The sequence below is a fragment of the Varroa jacobsoni genome, unplaced genomic scaffold, assembly GCF_002532875.2.
Source record: "Varroa jacobsoni isolate VJ856 unplaced genomic scaffold, vjacob_1.0 scaffold_1305, whole genome shotgun sequence".
NCBI classification, from domain to species: domain Eukaryota; kingdom Metazoa; phylum Arthropoda; class Arachnida; order Mesostigmata; family Varroidae; genus Varroa; species Varroa jacobsoni.
The window spans coordinates 264,408-280,687 of record NW_019214207.1 but is presented as its reverse complement, the minus strand read 5'-3'; the positions used below and the strand labels follow the sequence as shown (position 1 = coordinate 280,687).

Below are 16,280 nucleotides of genomic sequence, written 5' to 3'. Positions count from 1 at the left end.
GGTTGCAGATACGCAGAAGAACGGAAGCACAATTATGATAACTGAATTATGTCGCTCTAAGAAACACCTGATATACGGAAAGTTTGAGAAACACAGGCTACGAGATAATGCACCGCCCAAGCCGTGCAGAAGACATCAGACTGTCGCAAGCAGAAGGTGTCCACTCCGCTAGCAAATTCGTATTTTCTCTATTTTGTTTATACTAACATCGGCTGGCGATATCCTGAGCGACAGCGGCATCGGCAGCGATGCCCGTACGAATAACAGCTAGAGTCGAAGCATCAGCAACCCGCATCATCACAGAAGGCAACGCAATTACATTGTTTTTATCTTGCCACCGCCCTCGGAGCGACAGTCAGCCTTGTGGATGCTATAGATGAATGACAGCGACGCCAACGATGCGGGGGCACGATGGAGAACGAGAGGAAAGCAGAACTAGTGCAACCTCAACTAACTCGGTCCGGCAAACCCGACAAAGTGAAGCAAACATGACGACCGAGCAAGCAAGCGACACTAGTGGTGAACAGCAGCATGGCAGCGTGGCGTCTACCAACACCTCCATAAACGTCGGCAGCCACGCTGGCATTAGTAACGATTAGAAAAGATATGGAGGCGACTTGTCGCTTCTGCAGCAGCGCAGAACAATCACAGCCGATGGTGATTGTCATCACTGAAACAGAGCAGGGATGGCGCTAATAGCAACGGCAACAACAAGAAACTAACCCTGCAAAAGCAGAATCTATTGTAAGCAAGAGCCATACCCTTGCGAGGGCGGTCAAAGCTACACGTTAGTCGACCGCTTTGAAGGTTAGGCAGACGACCGAGTCGCGAGCTAATGGCACGGAACGGTTGCAAATACCCGGTGGCTGTAGCTGGTTGGTTGGTTTGTTAGCAGGAAAAGGAAAGGAAAAGCATAGGGAGGCAGAGATAGTACCAAGAACTGAAGAGAGCTTGAAGGCAACCAAAACAGACGAACAAGAACGGAGGCAGAAAGTGGCACTAAGAAGGACACTCCAAGGTTGCCAACCAGAACAGGCAATCCCTTAGCGTTGGCAGAGAAAGCATCATCGCCCACAAGAATATTATCACAGCCGCTGCTCCCAGTAGCACTGCGGCGCCATGATGATGACAACTGAAAAGGAAAAAATACCGAGCAGCAGGAACAACCGACAGTTATCGTTTGTTGCTGTAATCTCGTCGTTGATGGTGCAGGAAAGCAAGCAGACTACCAGCAGACCTACTGGGGATTCGGCACATTCCTGCACTGGCAGCACTCAGTCGTGATAAAACCGAGCGCCAGACATGCATAACGAGAGACGACAGAAGCTACATCGTGAGGCAACCAGCTGGATAAAGTCGCAGCAGCGAAGGGTAACAGTAGACGGAATAGCTGCCTGGTCGTATATGAGCACAACTAGTGTCAGCAGCATCAATAAGTTGACCGGCTGAACCTATGTTGTACATGAGCGGATTGATCGGGCAGACAGCCACTACTGCCAACTACGACGGCAAAACTGGTGCTTCACTATTGTTAGTATACGGACTCCTGAGTTCATACAGGAGAGGTAAGGCCGGTAGTACAGGAACACTGCTGCATAGCTCGATAGCGAGATGACGACAGGTCAGCGAGAATGACAGGACAACACCTCCTAGTCCTGGTACGGTTTTTGCTCATGCTGCCGCTGCTGGTGTTCGCAAGCTCTCATACGCGGCTGAAGCCTCTCATGCTGCCCCAGCCTTATTAGACTATTACACAGTGTATGTGTGCACTTGTGATGTGCGCGCATCATGCTCCCAGTGTATGCATTGCTTTCTATAATGTGTTCCCTACCAACGGATCCTGCAGACATCTTGACATCTGGTGGCCAGTCAATGATGCCGCCTTCCCTTGTTTCTTCAATAAGAGTTTGCTTTCAGTTCTTATGCTGACTGGTGGCTGCCAAGGGAGCAGCGCACGTCGCCCAGATAGAAGAAGCCTACTTGGCGGGGCTTATATATACAAGACGTACATGCGGCGCCCGCCAAAACCTCAGATGAGACTTCCCGAAATGACTACTGCTGCAACTAATACTATTACTAGTGCTACTGATATTGGAGTCATGACACGCTTTTGGCACCATTACCACGAACCTACTGGCGTCAGAGTATGGGAAGGTTGATCGTTATTGTGTGACTCTTTGGTGCACTATTTGGTGCAACAATTTTGTAGTCAATCAGTTTGCTATCATTACTTCGGCATATGTAGTCACTTCTAGATATATCTTCTTAGTTAAAGGTGGCTTACTTTAGGTCATAACTTCTTTCAGAAGGGATATTTTCCAGGCCGCGCTTTGGTCGTTTTTCCTGTTCTTATGTCAAGTCGTAACCAAAGTGAAGACTATACGATAGAACATTAAGACGTGTGCATATTATCTATGCATGAATCTACTAAAAGTATTATGAAATAACCACAACATATGTCAAGTCACACACGAGATCGACGCTGGAGTCATTTGACGAAGCGCAATTACTGTGCCGACATGGTCGATTCGCCTTTTCTTTACCAAAATACTATTAACTAGCAATGACTGTCGTAGCCGACGATTTAATGAAGTTATCGAAGTTGAAACAAACCTTTGTTGCGGTGTTTATATAACTAGCCGGGCCGTTAGCGCAATCAATTGTGTATAGACTCTACTTCACTTAGTGCTGGTTAGATCAAGAAGCCATACTTTTTAAGGAAGCGCCTGTGCATCTCGACATAAGAAGTACTTACCTCCTTACTAACCTTGGTGACAGCTTAGTGAGGCTGCATATCTATGATACGAAGACCATATTAATTTATAGTTAGTATTAAAATGGCAAACGGGGGATATTGAGTATCAGTGCGTAACCATTGTTCCCTATGTACATCCTCTAACAAATTTTACTTTCGTGATTGGCTCACTTTGCTTTATCAGAGATTATATTCTATGGACAAGATTTAGATCAAACATTTCATTCATCGTAGCATTTATCCAATTCATTCAATCGAAGCTCAGTACTCATACGGTGATCGGTTATTGTTAATACAATTCTATGCAAGTAATAGTTTCATCTCAAAACTGTATTTAAAGTTAAAACAGTAACTTGTGTAGAAGGAAAAACAGTAATGACCGAATGCCGGATAGACCGGTTTTTGTAGGCGTTTTGCAATCAGGCTAGTATTAACCAACTTGTTGTTTGCTCGAGGCAAATCTGACGTTAACTTCACGTAATTCAAGCTGCTACATCTGAAACACGATCTTTGCAGGCGTGGGACTATTATAAAGTCGTACCAGGAATACCACGTACAGACGATGCCCACGCATCCGAGTTCATTTTGTAACAGTTCGGCCAAGCGTGTCGTTTAGCAAAAGGCAGTGTTGAGCGATTCCCTCCTGGATTTAACCTAGGTAACTCGACCTCATTCATCACACGCAATTAGCTTCCTTTGAAAGCGATTCAGAACTCTCGGAGCGACGTTTGAAAGCTCCAGTGACAACTGATAAAAGTCTTGCTGGTTTTTTCCACAAGGTATATACTTCTAGTTTGTTTTCCGAAGTCAGCACATGGCTAAACGTGCGTATAATTTACCGATTTACTGCACAATCATGAAAGTTATCTAATAGATGATATCTAGAGAAGACTCAATGGAATGACGCGACACCTCGAGATACGGACCTTATGAGAACGACAGCTTCAATGTAAGATGACGCAAATGACGCTGCGTTGAAAAGCAATTTTTGGTCTTGATTATATTTATTTTAAAATAAAATAAGGCTTATTTATTGCATCGATGTGTATATGGGTAACATAATCAATAACTGCCGCGTGTGCTTTGCCTATTATGATTATTTGATGTCTGGTAAAATTGATTGTTACCGATAAGTATAGTTGTACAAGTTTGTGTATCTAAGAACTGAAATATGATTGAAGGTTCTGTCTCGAGCTTCTGTCCATGGGTCTGGTATTACCGTACGCTTGAAGAAGCAGTTTATCTGTACGCTGTACAGTTCTGAACGTGTAAAGTTCGTTATGGTACATCCTGAAATCATCAATTCTGTATACTGCGTAAATATACACAGGGTTCTGTGCTGAGAAAAAGGCCGACCAAACAACTCTACGGACGCAATACGCGCTGATGAGCTAAAGACATCCTGTGCAATAATATTGCCCTATGGCTGGCCGGAGAGGAAGGCAGGTGAGCGCTCGGTATCAAGTAAGAACCCTCCGTTAAGATGCGTAGGAGAGAGTTTTGTGTAAAGTTTTCAAGATTAATGATAAGAGGCGAGTAACATTTGATATACACAGGGTGTTCCCTTGTTTTTGTTTCTAAGGCAGTATTAAATTTTCTCGCATGTGCTACAAGCGTTTGATTTCAGCGATCATGTTTATTCATCATCTACCCCGATGAGAGCGTTACTTTGGAACTTTAATCACAACCTACCTACCTTCGGAATATTCTTTGTTTAATCTGCGGATAGGTTTTCCATAATAAACGTTATCGATAAATGTGAACTTATTAAAATATCGCTTAAATACGTTACATTTAAACATTTGAAATGGAATTAAATTTTGCCCTCGTAACAGGCCAAAAGTGCTAAAAATGCAAGGCAACCAACCGCTCGAGCCTCACTGGACAAACCAAGTGACAATCTATATTCTGCTCTCTATAACAGACGTTAATTCATGTATCAAAAATGTTATTTTTGAGCCATTTTCGAGCTCTATTCTTTTAACGAAACTGTTCGCTACCAGGACATGACCTTACAGATCATTGAAACACATTGGCATGTATGAGGTATTAGCAAAATGGTTCAGCCTTCCAAGTGACTAAATACGTATTCACGTTAATAAGGAACTAGAGTCGTGAGGTGAGCGCTGGATCTCAGTACAGGTGAAATCGAATGGCCCCCCAAATCATGTAACATAACTCCACTCAACTTGTTTTACTCGTATTTGAAGGGCAAAATATATCATTATACTCCACGGACGGTGGGCGGACTTGAGAAAAGTGTAAAGATCAGGCCTGACGTATGCGAAGAAGTGGCCAGAAACCAGATAATGCAAGTAACTACTGAATAAAGGACTTGATTTTGTATTTAAGTCAAATATTAAATTAATAAAAAAAATGTATGTAAACACATTCCGTTGCCTTTGTCGGCGTCGTTGTTAGAGATGCATTTCAATGACTGCTTAATAGCGGTTTCTAGACCACTTCAGCTAAATTTTTCGGGTTTTAAGTCCGGTACCGCCATTAGGCGTTTTATTAGAGAACTGGCTTTTAGCATGAAGTAAAATGTGTCTACAGAAGGATTAAAACCTAGGCTGCCAAACATTATGCTGTAAACCAAATAAAATAGGTTCCCTAGATGAGCTGTTTAGATGCTCCGAATATTCACTGTACATTCGAACGGAACGGGCTAAACGAATTAAGCGAAGACCGCAACGCGAAACCTGCTCTAACAAATGTCAAAATAGTCTCGTAGCCTAGACACAGCCTGCCTGAGTTGCTATTACCATCGGCAGAAGCAGGCCGCAGTCAGGAGTATCCGACGTAATGTCACCATTGCACTGGACGGCAGCAGAAGAAAAAAGAGAAGAAAGAAGAGCAGCCACCAGAGAATAGCTGAAGGAGAACCGGCAACAGAAGGAGCAGCATCAGGAGGAGGGCGCGTCGGGCCATCCACCCTCGCCAGGCCGATGGATTCCCCTCGCCTCGGCCGTGAGGAAGGGTCGAGCGCTCAGGAGTTCCGCGTGCTTGTGGACTGCCGTGTCGCCGGTCTCCCACCAGCACGCAGAAGATATCCCTCCACAACGGACGCATGATGCCGCGCCGATCTGTCCTATAAGTGATTATGCGCGTGCAGACGTCGCGTCCGATGTGCCGTTTCTTGCTGTTAGTAAAGAACATATTTGCCATTGGCATTGTGATTTTCATTATAGTCCTGACGTGTTGGCTTGTGACTAACGGCAAAAAAGGCCGTTGAAACGTTCCTGGTGTGGAGGGTTTCTATGCAGACGCAGCAGCACAAGCAACAGCAGTAATATCAGCAGAATCTGTTACGTCGGTCAATTACGACAGTCACGACTGCAGCTAAAGATCTGCCATAACAGTTTCTACCTATCGTCTGTGTGCTTCACTAGATATTCATTGCTAGAGCGATATCCGTACCTACCGTTAACACGCTATAGCGCTAAAGCGGTACTAAAGTGACGGTTTGCCTAGTATGACATCAACGTTGAAGCAACAGCTGCTAGAGATATTGTGATCTAGTCTGTGTTTGATACAATGCTATGATGGACAGATATGTGTGTTGTCTGGCCCAGTATTTTCTTGGTGAATATGCCTGTGTACTATACATGTGAATGATTCTCACGTTGTCGATTGATTCGTCGTGATCTTCGCGCTTTTCCTTCGGCCTATTCAAGAAACTGGCTGATAGAGCACAAGTGAAGATTAGCAGAGTCTTCAACGGTGGTTGTGTTGGTAGGCGATAGTTTCTAATGTCATTCGTTCAGCTAGGCTGCATTATCTCTTTATACAGTACGATATACATCACAGCACACAATTGTACTTCACCGTCTTTCGCGGAACCCCTCCCAGCCATCAGCGTTTACTTGGTGTTCGTTTTTCGTATTGCAAACCCAAAGGCAAGTTTCGTAGCCTTCCGGTGATAGAAACCAGTGCTGAAGAGTTGGTCAGTGTGTAAACAAACGATTCGCCTCTCCGCATAGTGGTCGTCTGTGTGTCGTGGTAAGTTTTTGTGGAGTGAAGGATATGTGTGTCGTCGTTTTCGGTGTTACCGGTGTTCTCACGAATTGCTGACTGCATGAAAGTGTTAAAGGGAGAGAGCGAGAATAAGAGAGGAAAAAAAGAGTGATACAGCGATAAATGGACCTATCAACTATTATGTGGCATGGCTGTAATACCTAGAAGGGTGAAGAATCACTCCTTCGTGTTGTCGTCGTTGCTGTTATTAGAGTGGTGATATTTTTTTTTTTACCAAACTCGTGCGAAACAGCACAAAGGAACGACAGCAGAAGTGCGGAGGGGTGATTTCCATACGCGCCAAAAACGAACCGGTGGCGCGTCGCTCTCAAACACAGCCACCAAACGCCACAATGATGGGAAACTACGTAAAAAGAACAAAGTTCGCGTACCTACAGTTACCTCTAACGCTGGAACAACTATGTCTAAGTTCCAGACACCTATTTCTGGCGATCAACATTCTCGTCGTCGTCGCAGGTTACGGTAAGTTGTTGCCACGAAAAATCATAACATCAGGCCAGATGATTCAGAAAGCATTGTCTCGTAACCTTTAGAAACATCCTGGTTACAGTTAAAACGAGATTAAATGAGCCGAGCATGTTTTACGTACGTATATGCATGCATACGTATCAGATTTGCAAATAAACACCCAGCACTCCGCATAGCCCGTACTTTTACGCTGCTTTCAGAACCGCACACTTAGAGAGTAGACGCATACAAACACACAGTGAAGACCACAAACAAAACGGAGTGCCAGGGCATCGTGGCTTTGTCATGCAGGTCTTTTGGCCTTAGGTTTCACCACCACAGAAATTGGGAGAAATGAGAAACCCATAACCTTCATGTTAGAGCGTATGCATCACCGATGCAAAAAACAAAGGCCACTTTCCGACCTAACCAAAGGTGAAGGTAACAAAGCTAAATCCAGCCAGGAGAAGCTGACCAGTAGCAGGGACCTATGTCCACATGTTGGTGCATGCCGCTTTGCCATTTGCCTGTTCGATGAAGTCGAGCTGTGATCAAGCTGTCTGGTGGCACAAAACCTTGGTGACCACGCAGAATTCCCTTTTCTCAACTGCACAGACCTTCCAGCCGGTTGGTCAACAGCCAAGCCGGTACGTTTAATAGGCCGCAAGCAAAGAAGACTCTCTCCCTCAAAATTTAGCTTTTAAACTTGGTTAGTCCTGTTGTTAGAAACTGAAGTCAACATTAGCTCTCAGGTAGGCCGCCGCTGCTATTACAAGCGATCATTCGCTACAAACGATAGTCTTTGGTCGAATTAAAAATGAGTGCAGCAGCTAAATATCACCATATGGTCAACAGACGAGGCAGGACATTAACAGTTAATGAACGTAGCAACAAGCCTGCAAACCCAATACAACAGCCACAGCACCGCCGAAAGCAACGTCCATATGATCTGTACGCTACCATGCTAAAGATTAATGGGATGTTTGCTAAAGTACTGTTACTTAAACATCATCGACATAGTGACTTGTAACAACGGGACTTTGAAACGACAGTTGAACCACATATATATATATATATATGTCTATGTTAAGTCACCCGATTTAATGCAAGGGTTAGCAGTCTATTTTCCAATGGCACGTTTGCTCTAAATTGGTGATCTCCTTCTGTTAAATGTTTCATTGGTCATTGTTTTACAGCTAGCGCTATCAAATGACAATAAAATCAACAAGCTGACTATTCGACTGACCCGTCGACCCACCCCAAGTCGGTGCCAGCTCGCTTTAAAGTGGTCGAATCGGCAGCAGCACGATTCTTCGTTCGTCTTGGCGACCAGTTGATAGCGTCGTTGTTAGCTCGTTTACTCTCTGCTAAAACGAAGAAGACGAAGGAAACCCAGTTACATGAGTGGGAAAGGTCAGTGGGAGAATGTTGAGAAACGTGCTGAGCGTTTAATGGCTCGGTGACATCGTCAGGCCAGTGGGACGCGAAACGGTCGAATCGGTTAAAAGGCGGATCATAAAGACATATGACGATGTTTAGCTCATTGACAAAAGCAGCAGGATTGGTAAACTGGACAAATTATTCGTGTTTAGTTTAGTTGTAAAATTGATACAATGTAGGTCAGAATACGATGGGTCTGTTAGATCCTGACATCGTATAAATGATCTAAACGATTATATGGGGCCGCTATGGCTGATTAAGTCGTTCTGGGGCATCATGATATATGTAAATGGACTACTGATGCTATGAAATTTCATCTGATCTGCAAGTTCCGTAGCTTTACAACTGCTGTTTAAGCTCCGTCGCGCGGCTGGGCTTTTCCTTTCCGCCTTTGGTAAAACGCACAACAACAAACAACCCAACGTGAAAGATAGAGGGAAAAACTGAATGCTGTATTGGACAGAAGTAATTTCTAACTATATTAGCGTCACGAACAGGCCTGGTTACCCCCTACGCAACTTCCTGTCACCCCTTGTCTTCATCTCGTCCAACGGAATAGCGACCGTTCCTGCGGTGATTCCCGGCATAAAACGTTCTTTCTGATCCGTTTTCGTCTTAGTCCCCCTCAACTTTTCCGCCATTATTTCTCTAAGTTATCCTATTCATGTTTCTACAACAGTTGCACCATGAAAATCGCAGCTGCCGCTGCTGCTGCTGCTGCTGAGGCTCCTCAGATGCTAAGCAAACTAACGACGACTGAATTCTGATAAAAGATTTTGGTCTTGCTTTTATTTGACCTTGTTTTCTTCTGGGTAAGTCTGATCTTCCTTCTCGTTTCGTCTTTGTCTCGCTCCTTCATGCACGCAGGACGCTGCTTAGACGATTCCGAGCTTCAGTTAGGAGAACTACAACCGCTACTGTTACGTCTATTACTATTAATGTTAGTGCCGCAACGAGCCGCGGCGAATCGTACCGAATCCTCGGAAACACGTAGCGGCACGATGGTAGGCAACACGCATAGCTTTTCCTCTATTTTCATTCGTTCTAAACAGATCAACTCCACGGCCTTTTCGAAATCTCAAATGACGACGGGGATAGCAATAACAACGACGTCGAATAACGGACAGCATTACGTAGTAGTTAGAAAGCGCTACTTGTCCGGTGCTTTAGGTAGACGCAGAATAGACAATGAATCATCCGTTTTCATTGCAACGGAACTAGTTACAATAACGACGATAGAAAACAGCTTTAAAACGAACGTGCACCAGCAAGCCCTCGTCTTCGCACACAAATTACCTTGGCCAGCCTTCTACTACTGGTTTTCGAATATAGCGAGAGCAGTGGTATGGATATTATTGCCGTTCGTTGGTTGGCAGGCGGTTGGACAGGGTAAGATAACGTTAGTTAAACAACACGCAAGCCCGCTCTACGTAAGTAAACTACGATACAGACGACGAGAAGACTAAATGGAAGCATGACTCCAGCACTGGTGGGTTATGTACGTGCCACGCCGGCAACGGTTCCCCATACTGTGATAAAAATCTGCTTTGCTATTTCTGCTGGCGCCCAGGACAGTAGATTAACCGGGAAGTTGAAGGCGTCCCGGCCGCGATTCGGCGTACAGTGCAGCCCTTCGAATGGCCCATTTTCAATCGCGGACAGTTGCGTCTGCCACTAATATGTTTAACGCACGATACAAACGCAGCGGGAAACGGCAGGCTGCCATCTTAACGCAGTACGTCTTTCTTTCACTGTCTTCACTGGAGCTCCAAATAATTAGCTGGGCTGAGTTGGCGTGTTTGGGCCATTAGCGATGCCTAATATTGTCATCGTGTTCGTCTTTTCGTTACTTCGCCGCTTTCGTTGGCTGGCTCCTTGCGATTCTTCGCAGGCTCACATTGTTGTCTAGACCTAAAACCCGTTGCTTTTTTCGGCTTCTTTCTTTTAGCCTTTTAAAACTTGAAAGAGAAAATATGTATGATGACGTTAAAAGGGGGTGAGAAAAATCGTCTTTATTCTGTGGCAGCGGCAGTGGAAATTAGCTGCAACACAACAGTGCCTTTTATTCTCGCGTCATCTGGTTTTGCTCTTTGGGTCAGTTGTTACTCGGAGTCCTACAAAATCGTTCCAGGTAGAATAGGTTGCCGTCGACGAGCGGACGGAAAGGACTACATGGGTACTTCAACGGCTTTGTATCATGGCATATACAATCATCGACGCGGCCAAGACTGCTGCCTCACTCTGTGCATTGTTTTGAAGTCCAACGAGCTAACCTGGTCATGGCGAGTCGTTCCGCGAAAGCCAAACGTAGATACATTGTAAAAATGTTTTGCATCCAGCTTACTGGCCCCTCTACGACATCAATGAATGTGCGTGGAGCTTGCCCACGGACCTCGTAGCCTCTACACACTGGCTGGTCTTTAACGTTTGTTTCCGCTGCAAAGTAAATGAGGCCTCCGTCTCACCTGACGAATAACCAGAATTGCGCAACACTGTTCGCTGGCTGTGGACGCCTTTGAGGCGGAACGCCATTGTCTCGGTCTGGTCACATCTGCGATGTTTCCATGTTGGGTGAACTTCCGATATCGTACTCTAGATGGGTCATCGAATTTCAGGCAGAACGAGAGGACTGATTAACAACCGTGGGCAGAAGCAATCGCTAGTCTCCCAATAACAAGCTGCCCTGAGAATTCATGAGAGTATGAAGCAAATAGAAGCGTAGTACGGGCTTACTGGACGGACAGAGGATAAATCCTCGAAAACTCAAGATTCAGGATAATTTTTATTAGTGCTCTATTATAATTACAATACATGTTAATTGTGTACCTGTGATTGTTCTGTACGAAAGATAAACTTACAAGCTAATAATTTCCGAAGTTAGTGTCTTGCATGAGCATGGCAATTCTATTCAATTGGATAACGATAAGATTCTGGCAACCGCAACAGTTCTGCATTAACTCTACTGGATGCTGTAATGAGTAATACATTCTTTTCGCGGGATATTCTCCTGTATGGTATACTGTATCTGAAGAGTTCCTGACCGTTCAATAGCAGAAAGTTCATATCGGATAATTCTAACGAACTGGGTCTAATCAATGTGTTGCTGTGTATCTGTAATACACTGTGATTCAGATATTTTGAATTGGAATTTATGCCTCTCTATCTTGTCGAATAACTTTCTGGGTGTATGCAAAATATACTACAATTTCGTAGATGTAAAATGGCTCATTTCTTCGTATTGCGCATTATTTAGATGCAAAATGTTTCATACCATCGATTTTGGCATGGTCGGACAGCTGTCGGACGCCAGGCGATATCCGACCAGTAAGTCAGATTGTTGTGGTCTAAGTTCAAAAAACTGGCCATAAACAGGCTTCGTTTCTTTTTATGTCCGGCGATACCGGATGTAATGTTTGAAAAATTGAAGCTATATCCAGCCAAATGTGTACGACCTTATTTTTGCGGTTCTCCCATTAAGATGTGCAAATTGTTTTTACGTTTAGTTACTATTTCCTATTCAACGATACTTTACAAAGTTCACGCAAATTTAAAAACCAACTAATGAGCTTATAAAGCTGATGAATGATAGGTCTGCCCCATTGGGGCCTTTCAATGCGCTTCTAGACTTACGCAGTTACTGTTAAAGAATCGTCTTTGATTAATTATATCGTCTGGCTGATTTGAACATAATTTTGTGTAATTACGTCGCAGCTATATATATATATATATATATATATTTTTTTTTACGATTTAAAATACGTAGTGATATTGAAGGCAAGCTACTAGGTGTTTTGGTGGGTGGACATGTCGCCTTTGACGTACCAATACAACTGATCCACTTACAAAAGCTACAGATATCCCAGGCAACCATTTGCTTACGAACTGGGTTATACATTTTATGCATATATTTGCATAAGATTTCGGGATCGGTCGCTGGTCAATTATTAGTTTTTACACTAGAAACGAGTATCCTGCAAGCTGTCCTGAAACAGCATCTGCCACCTCACTGTTTCTTTAATTCTCATAGCTAAATTTAGACGTCTCCTCTCGCAGAACAGGGTGACGTACCGCGGTGAAGACACCGTAGGCATCAATGCGGGTGCATGTGGCAGTGTTGATGTAGCAATAACATTGTATAAAAAGTATGAGTTCTCCAAGGTATCCACTCTTATTTCCGTACAGTACACATAGATTTTTTTGACCCCTTAATTTGACTGCTAGTTTCTACCTTCTGTATATTAAGTCATCCCTGATATACGTGGGACATCCAAAACGAGCCCACGTTAGTCGCCCGCAGGGACTTGCCCTTACACTCCGGCATGTCAACATGAACCACAGCTACTTATACTTAAAGCGAACCTAGCTTAGGCATAAACGAGTTTGAACTGGCTAAAGTGTAAACGACTGCAGAGGTAGAGGCTAGAGGAAATTATCTTCAGTAACGCTTTGTCTAAAATTGACGCAGCAACCATTAGTCCATGCTTTGATCAATGCTGCGAGCTAATATCTATTCAGAACCAATAGATTACACCCAAAAGCCGTTTCTCATTTTCTCCAAGCTTCCTTTAAATAGCGAGATCAAAGAATATCTAAGAGGACAAGGGGCACTACTCAAAAACGAATAGTAAAACATTGACTACGCGTGCATCTAGACGCATCGGCATGTATTTTCTTTGTATGTAACAAGAAAAGAAAATTATATATTTATCAATATATTTGTAAGTCTTCAAAATACCAATGCACCGTTTTGTTGTCTGCCTTAGATATTGTTGGCTTGACAAAAGAATTTTACCCTCAAAACGCGATTCTGTATTAATGAGAATCGGTTGTGGTACCTGCATGTCTGTTAAGCTATGTCCGTGTGTTACGATCCTTCACATTTTAATACTCAGCGTATTATGTATGAAAGGCGAAATGTAAAGTAACTTAAAGTGCGTTCTTACAGTTCGGAGCTTTAAAGAACTACTTGCAACTGTTAGCGACCCTATCGTAAGTACGTTACTATAAGGTCATTACCTACAATAAATTCTACACGAATAGATTCCGCTCATGCTCAAACCACGAATACGTGCCCTTTGTACAGGTTACCCTCACGTAATCTACTGCACCACCTCGTTAGTCACTTCAGGTCTTCAACAGTACCAGGTAGTCCTTAAAGTTCTCTACTTTTAACTTACATCCTGCGTTTAGAAGATATCAGCAACTCCACGCAGAAGTCATCTTGCGCATTGAGTTAAAATCACAAATTCTAGAAATCCTATTATAACCCATAATCATTGTTCCTGAATTCGCTTTCTTTATTGCAATTCTTAAATCCTCAAGTCAAGTGGCACTCTCTGCTTAAACTGTCTCTCTCGAAAAGTATCTTCGAATGAAAGGGCAAACCGTCATACTTACTTCATCCGATTTGTGGTGTTGGCGTTGATGGTGAAAGTCGTAGATTTCGCAATCACGACTACCGTGAACTTGCCTTCTCCTCTGTCTCCACCAGGTCGGAAGCTTCCGCCTGTTCTGAACTGCGCTTAAAACCGAGATTGGCTCAAACCCCATCACCTCCGCCTTGCGGCGCTTTGAGCTGTCGTCCTCACGGTCACCTTCGCGACCACCGTCGGTGATGAAAAATGCGTTAGCAAGCTTATGAACGCATCTAACTCCACCACAGCTCTTTTGCGTTGACGTTTTTCGAGCGATCCAACATTCATAAAGTGATGACTCCCAACAGGACAATTTGCTTGCTACCTCTGTCGCTGGTTCCTTGGCAAACAGCGGTGACTCAGTTGCAGCAACACATTAAGGAAACGCGCAAGTGGGTAGTAGAAAGAAGAAGGCTGCGGTACGGATGATACCGTGGCAACCGCAAAAGCTTTAGCTGGCCGACATTCAGCAAAGAAAGCCAGGGGAAAAGCTTCCATGCGTTTTCCTCTCGTAGCCGAGCGACTAACTGGGAGTGCCTACCTTCGGTGAATTGTTCACTTCTTCCAAACACTTTGCTTCGTTTAGCGTAATCATAGGGTAGACGGATAGAAGAAAGTCTAGCCGTGACTCTAAGAGTTCCTTGGCAAGTCCGAAGAGTTCAGGGCTTCAGGAAGTGTGTTTAGCTCGAAGACTAGTAGGATAGTAAGAAATGGCTAGGAAGGCCTCCTACTAGCTGCTACTAGGTGCGACGCAAAGAGGAACTTCAATTTTTATGACGACAAACGAACAATTTGGCGACGACGACGACGACGACAACGAGGGCCACATCAGTAGTAATAGTCGCAACAGTACAACACTACCAGTAGTAACAGCAGTAGCACGCGCGACAAATGGGGTATTTAAGGTATAAAAACGACAGTTCCGACAGCAATGGAGGGGTGGCAGCGGGGACTACCGGTTGCTCACATGTTGATGCAAGAAATTGAGTCAGCTAAAAAACAGTAGCAACGAAAAGACGGGTTAGATACGAAGAGTGCATAATGGCTAGATGAATATATCTATCTAGATAGCCTCACTAACTTACTTATGTTATGTTGTTCGTTGCGGTGACATGGTAGAAATAGTTCAGGGCTTAGCTACCCCAGTAGTTAGCAGGGTTCAAGGTTAGCAGGGAGGATTACATCTGACACAAACGCGTGCTCGTACTATGAAAATGCTGTAATTTTTTGACGGTAGTATTTCCGAACACCGCGTTATACCATAATGAGCCTTTTACTTCTAGCACCATCCTTCACTTCTGGCGGGTGGGCATTTCTATAAAGGAGGAGGTGTATTTATGAAGTAACAAAGGAAAACACGCAAACTTGCTTTAAATATATGCCAATTTGATATTACAAAAGACAGCAAGTGGAAAGCAAGGAGAAGTTCCTTTATGTTGGGACCCCATAAACACCTACTGCTTTGAACGAGCAAAAGGTGGCGATTCTAGTGGTGACGTTGGCGATAACGACGACTTTAAGCATTTTCTTCCTCCTGGCTCTGGGTCTCTGCCGCTAGAAGTCTGTGACTGCGACTGCTTTGACCGTTGCTTTTCGGCAGCGGTCTCTTTGCACGCCCGCCTTCTTTTACTCAATCTGATGCTATTTTTACCTGCTACCGCTATCTGTTTGTTGACTTCGGCTACCTCACTCCTAGATTCTGCTCGTGTTACCGCTGCCTCAAGGCAGAATGCAGGATCGGGTAGGATAAAGTTTCTAGATCACTCGACTTTTCGGAGAAGTCCCAAAGATCTAGCTGTAAAGCGGTAATATTTATTCAGAGGGTTCGTCTGGCCTGTTAGTCGACCTGGCTTGTGGGCCTCCCCCTGGCTCGTGCTGCAAAATTCAACCATGTCCGGAGGACGAACGTCTTGGCTGCTTCTGCCACCGCTGCCACTGCTGCTACTGCTAGCTGACTGTGATTCCCGCCCGCATGGCAGCCCATAAGCAACGAAACAGTTTCCTTACCAGGCAACTCCGGCAGCCAGAGCCTACGAAGTTGCGGCCAAAGAGACGGAAGTCTCCTTTTACGAAAAGGCTACGTATGTTCATAGTGTAAAGACGTACGCAGGACGTTAGGCGAATGGTTCATTCTTGCCTCTGCGTCCCACTCAGTCAGATATGTCTCACTCAGAGACTTTTTCTCT

General features: G+C 44.3%; 1 long non-coding RNA gene across 1 annotated transcript in view; it reads right to left on the bottom strand.

Moving 5' to 3' along the window:
- LOC111268645 (uncharacterized) overlaps positions 1-14,767 on the bottom strand; it is a 26,945-nt gene extending 12,178 nt beyond the window's left edge. The window contains exon 1 of the long non-coding RNA XR_015314319.1: positions 14,078-14,767. This is a non-coding gene — a long non-coding RNA (uncharacterized LOC111268645). The remainder of the gene's footprint in view (positions 1-14,077) is intronic.
- Between the last annotated feature and the right edge of the window lie 1,513 nt (positions 14,768-16,280).